The 11,924-nt window shown below is 43.2% G+C and overlaps 1 non-coding gene and 1 pseudogene across 1 annotated transcript; one reads left to right on the plus strand and one right to left on the minus strand.

The window, feature by feature from the left end:
* Positions 1-5,300: 5,300 nt before the first annotated feature.
* Positions 5,301-5,493, minus strand: LOC112849205 (U2 spliceosomal RNA). The gene has a single exon (XR_003222618.1). It is a non-coding gene; the product is annotated as a U2 spliceosomal RNA (small nuclear RNA).
* A 2,953-nt stretch (positions 5,494-8,446) lies between these two features.
* Positions 8,447-11,269, plus strand: LOC112866002 (tetraspanin-17 pseudogene; annotated as a pseudogene).
* The last annotated feature ends 655 nt before the right edge of the window (positions 11,270-11,924 follow it).

Consider the following 11,924-nt stretch of genomic DNA (forward strand, 5'->3'; position numbering starts at 1 on the left):
TATATTTGTTACCCATTTCTGGTTACAAATTACTCCAAGACTTAATGGCTTGAGAGAAAAATAAAATTTTATGATCTCACAGATCTCACAGCACCTGCCGTTCAAGAATTGAGAAGCAGCTTAGCTGGGTAGTTCAGGCTCAAGTCTTTCACAAAGTTGTGGTCAAGGTATATACCACAGATGTAGTCATCTGAAGGCTTCCCTAGGGCTGGAAAATCTACTTCCCAGATGGCACACTCAAGTGACTACCAAGTTGGAACTAGATGTTGGAAGAAGGCCTCTGCTCCTCTCCACAGGGATCTCCTCATGGGGCAGCATGCACATCCTCACAACATGATAGCTGGCTTCCTTCAGAGTAGGTCATCCAAGAGAGAGCAAGATAAGGGCTTGCAATATCTTTTATGACTTAGCCTTGAAGGTCATACAGCATCACTTTTGCAGGATTCTATTGGTCACACAGGCTAGCCATGATATAGTATAGAAGCTTATGCAAGGATGTAAATACCAGGAGGTAAAAATCATGTGGGGTCATCTTTGAGGCAGGCTACCACAGTGATTACCTATTCTTTGTTTCTATCTATCACCCTTTTCTTTCTGTGGGAAATGCATTTCATGTTGTACAACTGGGGTTGAACATTCATCATCTGAGGGGAAAGCAGGTAACCTAAGCATGACCAATTTGAATATTCTAGTCCCCTGGCCAGAGAGTGGTTAATCAATGGGGCATGTGATCAACTTCAGCCAATCAGAATCTTCCTTGATTTTTGATAGATGGATTCTGAGAGAGAGAAAGTCTCTATTCCTCTGCTATTTTGAGCTCTGAGAATGATTTCAGCTGGAGCTTCTTACAGCCATTGGTTCAGGTCATGTTGGAAATTTTATCTTCAGTAAGGGAAAATGAGGCCAGAACACAAAGAGAGACAAAGATGAGCAGAGATGAAAAGATGAAAGGGAGTCCTGATGAAATAATTTGAGCTCCGTTGATCCATCCATGCCTGAAATTTATGCTCAGACTTCACAGTTAATGTCAATAAATTTCATTTTTTGTTTAAGTTACTTTAAATTGCTTACAAGCAACTTACTACAAGCAAAACAACTCCCAACAAATCAGCAGCATCCATATCTTTTTTCTCTTGAATTTCTAGTGTTGGGTTCAATTCTTGGTCTCAGTTCAAATTTGATGAATAAATAAATTAGTTATCATATTTTTACATAAAATCAATCTGATTATGTGAATATTGGTAATTCTTTAAAAAAGAATTTGCAACTTGCCAAGGGGTAGGTATAAGAACCCTAAAAATCCTAGACCCTTGAAGTGTTTGTGGATCTGGCGGCCCCCAGAGCCATTATGTTAGTCTGCTGAGCTCACAGTTAGTTTCCTATAGTCCTGTGATGTGGTTGAGTGAGTGGTTTGCCAGGATCCTGAGTAAACACAGAGCTAGGCTGAAAACAGAGGATAATAGGAGATACACACCATATTCCCTCCATGACAGGGAAATGGAAAAAGGCCCCAAGTAGACCTACAAACACTCACTTCTATAAGATGTGGGTAAAATTATGTTTTAGGAATTAAAGAAAGTAAATGGTAAAGGGCATCCATAGATTGCTGGCAGTGGGCTGGTGGTTTCTATGCCCTCAAAAAACCGTGACCAAAGAGGAACTTTGCAAAAGCAAGATGCAAGATCAGTTTTATAGCTGCAGATAGAGAGTTTACCAAATAACTGTGTGAGTGATTGGATTATCCAGCTCTTGCCCTGCCTTAGGGATTGAAAGGAATAGAGAAAAATATGGCTTCATGAAGGAAGGTTTTGCTGTGACTGAGATCAGTAACCTCACATGTATGAACAGTTGTTCTAGTATGGGATGATAGAGAGAGATATAAAAGGAAGGAAGTCAAATGTGGAAGAGAGAGAAACAGCTTGTCTGCTGCCTGCCTTTTTCTTCAAAGTCTCCTAATACTCGGCAGCTTTGTTGCGTCTAGGAGAACTGTTATACACATCATCAACCAAGTGACAGGTCTTTATTTTTAATTCATCGCAGAAGCCCTGCTGCCCAAATGATGCCTGACAGAAAAATCTCTTGTTGGTAAGGGCCTTTTCTCAAGCCAAGGAAAACCTCAGAATTCCTTAGTTTTCCCCCTGGGCTCTTACAGCAAATCCAGTTTTCTTTAACCCTATAGACTCCTGTGGCTCCTACTTACATAGAGACGGTTATTTTTCAGAAAAAAAATTCTGGTTTCTAGAACAGTGAGAGCCTGGATTTTGGAGTTAGACTCTCTGGGTTCAAATCACTGCTTGTCCACTTACTCGCTCTGTATGATCGAGGACAAGTCACACTTTGTGCCCCTGTTTTCTGGTTGGTACAATGGAGTTAAGAATATGATTATAGTATTTCTTCATCGAGCTGGGGCAAGTATTAAATGAATATATGTATATGTTTATGTACAGGGAGAGTTTAGAACACATATAATTTATATAGTAAGCCCTATATCATTTGTTTACATTATTATTGTTATGCAGACAAAATACATTTTTCTCTATGAATTTTCCTTAAATCTTTGCAACTGTAAGTACATTTTCTTTTTTCTATTTGGCTTTCTCTCTATCTTTTTCTCATTAAATACATCTCATGGTAACTATTTGTGGACCAAATGTTCACTGGCTAAGCCTGTTTTGGTAGCACACAATTGTCAGTGTCTAGGTGGGGCCTCTGCCAATTTGTGCCCATAGAGCCTGGGCCTTCTCACCCTCCACAGGGCCACTGGGTAGTGAAATTGATGAAAGTCAGTGTTTCATCAAATTCCATGTGCAAATACTGATTAGCAAACAAGCAAAAGAGTCCTTATATATGCCCTGAGCTCAAGGCTCCTGATTAGAACCTTGCATGAAAATACGCACTTGAACCTGATATCATGTTGTCCTAAATCAGGATCCAGCCACACTTCTTACTGACTCAGGTGACAGAATCCTGCATTAAGTGGCAGGCACAGAACTAAACAAACACCGAAACCTAGAGCACCATTCTGGACTCATCCAAAACTTATGCCCCATTTCTTTAAAGGTGAGATTCTTGGGGCTCCTGGGTGGCTCAGTCGGTTAAGCTACTGACTTCAGCTCAGGTCATGATCTCGCAGTTTGTGAGTTCGAGCCTCATGTCAGGCTCTGTGCTGACAGCTCAGAGCCTCGAGCCTGCTTCTGATTCTGTGTCTCCCTCTCTCTCTGCCCCTCCCCCACTCATGCTCTGTCTCTCTCTGTCTCAGAAATAAACAAACACTAAAAAAAAAAATTTTTTAAATACAGGTGAGATTCTTGTTCAGTACACGTACCTCAAAAAATCATGTGTTTCACTAATAAAAATTATTTCTAGCACCTCTTATGTTAAAGAATAAATCCTCTAGTGTAGATTCAGAAATGAATAGTTCAAGGAGCTGTAGTAGCCACAGATTCCAAGTCCAAGTTCTGATTAGAGCCCTTTGGTGCTCACAAACCACCCCCTGGAGTTTGTATTCCCCATTAGAGCACTTTAAAATGTTCATTAACAACTCCTAGGGTGAATATTAAAATAATTTTTAAAGTACTCACATATATCTTGCTGCCTAAACTGAAGTATTTAAATTATGATAATAATCACTAAATGCCTGTGAAACCTTCAGACCAAAACTTGATTTTTTTTTTTTAGGTGACAGTCTACCTATTAATTCTGAATTTTTGAAGACAATTCATAGATTCCTCATTAAAGATGAATAATTAAAATAACACTAGCTGATGAAATACTCTCTTTGCAAGAAATATTCACAGCTTTTGATTTTATAATCACTGAAAAATGTGTTTTCAGACACGTGGGTGGGTTGGAAGCAATTCTACATGTGATTCAGGCACTTCAGAGGTGACACTAACTAGAGTTCTTTAATACCAGGATTATCAGTGGGAAGTGACCCTCAAAGAAATAGATATTTGATGAAGCAAGTGGAATTCTGGAACTTGAATATCAATGTATTGACACAGAAGATCTTTTAAACTTTTACTGTCTACAGAACAACTTTGGTTTATGGTAAAAAGCCATGCAGCCAAAACGGTGGAACAGAGCTCAATGCCATGTTTATTTAGGACACACTTCACTCCCTTGCTTTTGAAATTGAACTAAAAGTAGGTCACAGTAGGCAAAATATTAAAAGAAAATATAGATATTTATTTTTAGTGTCCTTGATGGTACATAAGTTTGGCTCTAGTTAATTGCACAGAGGGCAGCAGGGGGGCACAGCTTTTCTGCAGGATAAGGGAGAGAAGGCAGAAGGGAGGAAAGATTAAGAAGGGCAATTGCCAAAGACAAGATTTGTCTAGTTTGAAACAGATGGCATAGGGGCCCTGGCTGGCTCAGTCAGTAAAGCATGCAACTCTTGATATCCGGGTTGTGAGTTCAAGCCCCATGTTGGGTATAGAGCTTACTTTAAAAAAAAAAAAAAAAAAGAAAATCTTAAAAAAAAAAATCTGAAGTGAATGGTGTATCACTAAAAATCTGAACCATAGTTTTTTGGTTTTGCTTTTTGTTGTTGCATTGTTAGGGTTAATGAAGGAACCTAATTATTGAGCCATAACAATTCATTGGGGTGGAAGCATGAAGCTGTTTACCTGTTTCCAGCTTCCTCTGGTGGAATCCCTGAGCAGTGGGTTCCCTTCATATCTGAATGACGTCCCCATCCAATTGTAAAACTTCCCAGTCCCATTGCTAATGCTCAGTCCTACTCATTTCTCAACTTTAGTCTCAAGAACAAAACAACACAAAGCTTCAATGTCAATCTAGTGGGAATGGGGGTGGGACATGTGTCTGCCTTCATACACCCATCTTCTTTCCCAGAGACGACAACCCTAGTTTTAGGGGATGGAATGAGAGGTGGGATCTCTTTACTTGACTCCTTTGGGAGTCAACCCATCAAGGTTGCTGCTGCCTCTCTAAATGTCCACAGATTTTCTTCCCCACCACAGCTGCCCATCTTTGCCCTCCAGGGGATCACATGTGCTGCCACATAGTCACTTGACATGGGGTCTGACTCAGGCTCAGCCTCTTTTTCTTTCTTTCAGCTCAGGCCTCTCCCTACCCAAGTGGTCTGCTTGTACAATATTCTCTCGGACGTGATACTGGCAAGGTGGCTCAAGCGCAGTTACTTTGTCTACTCCACTTACAGGAAATTCTATCCTTGCAGGACAAATGGTGGAAATGCAGTCTGGAGCCTCGTGAAGAGTGAATTAGAGCACTTTGTAGGAGACAAGGGGAACAATAGAAAATCATCTGTCATTAACTCAAAGGAATGCATCATTCCTAGAAGTAATGCAGTTCTAGGCTGAGGCAGGGAGTGGATAGATCAAGCGCCCAACCCATCTCCTAATTGTAAGCAGTAACTTAATGCCCAGTATACAGGCAGAGAAAACATCGGATGCTTTTAATTGGTGAGAAGAGATACTGCTTTTGATTTTAGCTAATAGGCACAGAAGAGATAATGGTTCTACTTAAACCACACCTTTCCCTTTCACACTTGAGGCGGAAGCTACCACCTCCAGAGCTCCCCACATCTCTCCAGTGCTCTGAATCTTGCCCTGATATTGCTCTGAATTGTTAAAATGCTCCTGAAGAAAAATCTTTCTCGTCAGAAATGATTAGTTTTGGGGCGCCTGGGTGGCTCAGTCGGTTGGGCAGCCGACTTTGGCTCAGGTCATGATCTCACGGTCTGTGAGTTTGAGCCCTGCGTCGGGCTCTGTGCTGATGGCTCAGAGCCTGGAGCCTGTTTCAGATTCTGTGTCTCCCTCTCTCTCTGACCTTCCCCCATTCATGCTCTGTCTCTCTCTGTCTCAAAAATGAATAAACGTTAAAAAAAATTAAAAAAAAAAAAAAGAAATGATTACTTTTGATATGTTCTTCCTGAGACCTGATTCAAACACCTCGTTTGTGTACTAACTCACTAACTGAATTGCTCAGCTCCATCCTCCCAGCTCCCATATTTTCTGTACCTCTCTGGGAGTCAAGGGACAACTCTGGGACTCAAGTCGATAGACTATTTTTGTTAACTTATTACTATGGGAAAATTCCAAATTGTAGTAATCAAATTTCTACAATGGTTTCATAAATTGAGATGCTAATGAGATTTATCTGTTTTATTTGACTGAAACATTTCTTGCATGAGTCAGATTACACTAAGCTATGCTGTGGTAGCAGACAGCTCCAAAATCACAGTGGTTTGCTACAACTCAGATTTATTTCTTCCTCACGTGAATTTCCACTGTAAGCCAGCTTCGCACACGCTTCACTCCAGGCCCTGGGCTGAAGAAATAGTCCCTATTTGGGAAACACCCACTGCCTGGCAGATGGAAATGAGAAATGGTTAAAACACAATGACTTTTACTTATTTATTCAACATTTATTTATTTTTGAGAGACAGCGAGTGAGTAGGGGTGGGGCAGAGAGAGGAGGATAGAAGATCCAAAGCAGACTCTACACTGACAGCAGAGAGCCTGATGCAGAACTCTAACTAATGAACCGTGACATCATGACCTGAGCCAAAGTCAGACACTCAACCGACTGAGTCACCCAGGTCCTCTGTCTGACTTGTAATCAGGTCATGATCTCACAGTTGGTGAGTTTGAGCCCTGCGTTGGGTTCTATGCTGACAGCTCAGAGCCTGGAGCCCATTTCTGATTCTTTGTCTCCCTCTCTCTCTCTCTCTGCCCCTGCCCAGCTTGTGCTTGCTTGCTCTCTCACTCTCTCTCTCAAATATAAATAAATAACCTTAAAAATGTTTTTTGCTCAGAAGTAGCAAATATCACATCTGCTCACATTTCATTGGTCCAAGAAAATCAAATGGCCAAAGCTGATGTCAGTGTGGAAAAGGGAAGCATAATTCTGCCAAAAAAGAGGGCCACGTATATTGGGAATAATGCAATCTATCATACCTTCTAAGTAGCTTTTAATGTTATATTCTCCTCACTGCCCTCCACCCTGCAATTTACTAGTTGAAGGAATTGAGTCATTTATGCTGTAGAATTTTCTGGATTCTGGATTCTGCTAATCTCATCCTTGTGGGGCACTTGTTTAACACATTCCTTGGTCCTTCTATTTCTTCTAAACCCGTAGTTCGATACACAGGCATATTCAGATTCAGGTTCAACTTTTTGGCAAGGATACTTCCTAGGTGGTCATGTGTGTCATTATTATCTCTTGCTGTGTAACAATCATCCCAGAATGTGGTGGCTTAAAACATTATTATCTCATGGTTTCTGTGGATCAGGAATTCAGACAGGGAGCAGGGGATGGCTTGTCTGCCTAATGATTTCTGGGGTCTAGCTGAAAAACCCAAAGACAGGACTGAAATCACCGAAGGCTTGACTGAGTCCAAAGATTCCTTGTTCAAGCTGGTGCAAACACTTGGTTGGCAAGTTGCTGTTAGTAAATGGGTTCTTTTCTATGTGGGCTTGTCCATAGGGCTGCTTGAGCATCCTGACAACATGGTGGATGTTGTCCCCCCAGTGTGACTGATCCAAAAGACCAGTGTTGAAGCAGCAATGTCTTTTATTAACTAGCTTGTGAATTCATACACTGACACTTTAATTGGTCAAAAAAATCAGCCTTTATTCAGTGTAGGAAGTCTATACAAAGGCATAAATACCAAGAGAGAAGGTAAATTAGGGGCACTTTGAATGCTGGATACTATATGCATCGAGTGGCTTTTGATGTTAAGACAAGTAGGAACAATCTCTAGCATACTGTGTAGGACAATGGTTTCCTAGCATTTGCGATGTCATGGTCCAGTAGAATTTCAAGGGAAAAATCAGGCCAAAATGGAACTACTAGATCTTTATTTTGCCATGTAAAGTCACTCAAAAAGAGTAACCTGTTAATTCTACCACCATTATTTTTTTTCATTTTCTTGAAAGCCTTTTTTTTTATATAGAAATACATTATCTCAGAGTACAAATTATCATTTTTGATGTGGAGCAAGGAGAACCGCTTCCCAAATGTACATTGAGAATCCACTTGGAAAACATTCTGTACTCAAGTTGAGGATTCCATACTCTGTCATCCAAAATTTCCACTCCCAGCTGTACACCCTAATGAAAGGCATACATGCACACACCAGGAATCATGGACAAGAGTGTTCATAACAGTATGTTAATCATAGCCCTGCATTGGAAACAAACCAAATGCCATCAACAGTAATATAGACAAATTGATATGCTTCCATTTACATTAAGTCCCCAAACAAGCAATACTAAAGTGTAGTGCTTTAGGGCACATACTTAGATGAAAAAAGTGGAGGAAAAAAAAACAAGCAAGAGTGTGATTGTGATAAAGATCAAGTTATGGTTACCTTTGTGGGAAGGGATTGTTTTCTGATTTTGAAGAGACATGGGTGGAGACTGCTGAGGTGCTGGCAATGTTTAATTTATTGACTTTCGTGATGGCTACACAGGTATTGCCTTGATAATTCATTAGGCTGCACATTTTATGTTTTTCTGTGTGCTATATTTTACTATAAAAAGGGCATTTTAAAAAGGAAAAAAAATTAGTCTTTTTCATTAAAAATTGTAGCTTTAGGAGAAACTTCTTTTTAAAAAGACCATCTATTCTTGGAGTGCCTGGCTGGCTCAGTCAGTTAGCATCCAACTTCGGCTCAGGTCATGATCTCACAGTTCATGGGTTCGAGCCCCTTGTCAGGCTTTGTGCTGACAGCTCAGAGCCTGTGCCTGTTTCAGATTCTGTCTCTCTTTCTCTCTCTGTCTCTCTCTCTCTCTTTCTGCTCCTCCTCTGCTCGTGCTCTGTCTCCCTCTCTCAAAAATAAATAAACATTAAAAAAAATTTTAAAGACCATCTGTTCTTTCCCAGCTCCATCATCCCTCTCCCACCCCTTTCTCCACACGGGATGTCAGCAGGATCTCTGCTAGTTCCAGCGCTGGCAGCTTCACACTAGAGATTCTCATACACCCCTGACTCAGCGGAGCGGGAGTGGATGTGGTTATGCACACACACGCACACACGCAGGAGCTTCCCTCCCTATGCTTCAAGAAGAGGAAGTACCTTTGCTCCTTTGTACCAGGTTGGCAAGAAGAGGGAATAGCCTTTCCTCAAGAACTCTGCAGTTCCCCAAAGGCATGCCCTAAAAGCTCCCCACTTCTTCCTCCAGGGCCTTCTGGGCAAGAATGAGGGCAGACTTGCTGGCTCTTCTGACAGGCATTGTCAGCAAGCCCCTGCAGGCAGCCCTCGTATCGGAAAGTGCTGGACTAAGACCTGTGTAGTGCTTAATGTTGTAGTTCTCAGCAGTGGACCTGAAGAGCCCATTTTGGTACTGGGCACTTTATAGCATCCTGTTACACTCATACACGGTTGATGGAACATCTATTACATGCCAGGCATTCTGCTAGTTGTTTACATTGTGCAATGCCTTATAATTTACAATATTTGATTTCATTTTCATAACAATCCCATGAAATAGATGAGTGCTATCCAATCATTTCCACTCTCAAAGAGGCCATTGAGGCTCCTAAGGTTTCAGTATCTTATCTGAAATCACTATAAAGGGCTAGCCATACCTCTGAATGCTTGCTGTACCCAAAGCCCACTTAGCAGAAAAGAAACCCTGTGTGGTTCCTCAGGCAAAGTCTGTTTGATGTTATCTCCCGACCCACCCCCTACTCCCGGTCCACCGCTGATTTTGCCAGAAGAGTGGCCTGAGAAAAGACCTGCCCAAACAGGAATGATGGTGATTAGATAGATTATTAGATTATGTCAGAAACATTTTGTGAAAAATACAAGGAAGCCGTTGTTATGATAGAAAAAGCTAAAAGACCCCAGAGATGAGAAAGTTGTGCACAGATACCATTAGGCAGTAGAAATCATCAATAAACAGGGAGTATGAGTACAAGTAACGTTGACTGTGAACAGAAAATGAATTATCTATTTGATACCAACAGAAAACGAGTTACTTGAATGGTACTGGCAGGAACATTGAAACAAAGATTTCAGTGGACTAAGTTCCCATAATGATGGGGAGCAACACTCTTATTGCCAGGTGGACTTCCTCAGGCCTCTGTTGTTCAGTTCCCTCTCGTTTTTGTTGTTGGTTGGTTTGTTGGTTTGTTGAAAGACTGAGCAGACGTGGGCAGGTCAGATCTGAACTTTGTACTTCTGGTGCCCGGAAGCCACTGCCACCCCGCTGGGCCCCCGGTGGCTCTGATCCAGGGCCACCTGTGGAGGGCCGGGCAGCGGGCTGCCTCCCAAGCCTGACAAGCACCAGCACCCCCGGGGCCCCGAGATGGGCTGCTACAGGTAGCGCTTCCTGTTTGGCTTCAACATTGTCTTCTGGGTGCTGGAATCCTGGTTCTGGGCAACAGCCTCTGGGCCTGGGGTGAGAAGTGGGTTCTCTCCAAAAGCTCGGTGCTGACAGATCTGGGAGGCCTGTACTCCGTGTGGCTGTTTGTAGTGATTAGAGGCGTCATGGCAGTGGGCTGTGCCCGCTGCATCCGGGCACTGCGGGAGAACACCTTCCTGCTCAACTTTTTCTACATTCCTAGTCCCCATCTTCTTCCTGGAGCTGAAAACAGGGATCCTAGCCTTCGTTTTCAAGGACTGGATTCAAGACCAGCTCGATTTCCTCGTAAACAAAAACATCAAGGCCTATCGGGACAACACTGATCTCCAGAACCTCATTTACTTTGCTCAGGAATATTGGTCTTGCTGTGGAGCCTGAGGGCCTAATGACTGGAACCTCAATATCTATTTCAACTGCACCGACTTGAACCCCAGCCAGGAGCGCTGCGAGGTGCCCTTCTCCTGCTGCATCAGGGACTCTGCGGAAGATGTCCTCAATGTACAGTGTGACTAGGATGTACTGCTCAGACTGGAGCTGGAGCAGCAGAGCTCCATCCATACCAAAGGCTGCATCGGCCAATTTGAGAAGTGGCCACAGAACAACCTGATCGTCGTGGCTGGGCTCTTTGTGAGCATCGCCCTCCTCCAGATCTTTGGTCTGGCCCAGAGCCTTGTGAGTGACATCAGGCAGTGGAGGCCAACTGGTGAGGCTGCCACAGTGGCCATGGCCACTTGCCTGGCCTCCCCAGGGATACCCCCGCTTTCCCTGACACTGTGCCCATGATGGGCATGGCCACAGGCATTTCTGCTTGGACCTGAGTTCCATAGGGAGCTTGAGTGTGGGTATGCTGGGCATATGTGGAGAAAGCTGTGTGCCTCTGCCTGTGCTGCCTGTCCTGGAGCTGTGTGCACAGAGGGTGGGTATGTTTATGTGAATGTGCACAGGGAGCCACCATCTCAGCTATTATTGTGTGGTGGGCTCTCCCGGAGACCAGGAATGGCACAGCTCAGAGGGTGTGGACTAGTGGGGTGGGAGGGGTCTGCGGTGTCCAGCCAGGCTGGGGCACACCTCTCTGTGCATGGCTATGTGGGGCAGGCCTGGCGCCTGCTGTCGCTTGGAACACACCCTCATGCAGCTTCAGAGCTGTCTTCTCTACTAGTGTGACTTTGACCCTGACAGGAACCCACTTCAGCCTCACGTCTCAGATTCTAAAATAGATCCAAGAGGGGCGCCTGGGTAGCTCAGTCCGTCAAGCATCAGACTCTGGCTCAGGCCATGGTCTTCTGGTTCATGAGCTCCAGCCCGCATAGGGCTCTGTGCTGACAGTGCAGAGCCTGCCTGGGATTCTCTCCCTCTGCCCCTCCCCTATTTGCACACTTCCACGTGCGTGCTTTCTCTCTCTCAAAATAAATAAACTTAAAAAAATAAATAAAACAGATCCAAGAATTTCCTCTCCCTTCCTTGTCTCTCAGTGATGGCTACAAACTACTACTCAAATAAAAATAAACAAAACCTTGAAAACCAAAAACAGACAAGCAAGGTTTGAGCAGATGACCAAGCTGTGAAGACA

This window comes from Puma concolor, chromosome C1, assembly GCF_028749965.1.
Source record: "Puma concolor isolate L17-30 chromosome C1, mPumCon1.1.hap2, whole genome shotgun sequence".
NCBI classification, from domain to species: Eukaryota; Metazoa; Chordata; class Mammalia; order Carnivora; family Felidae; genus Puma; species Puma concolor.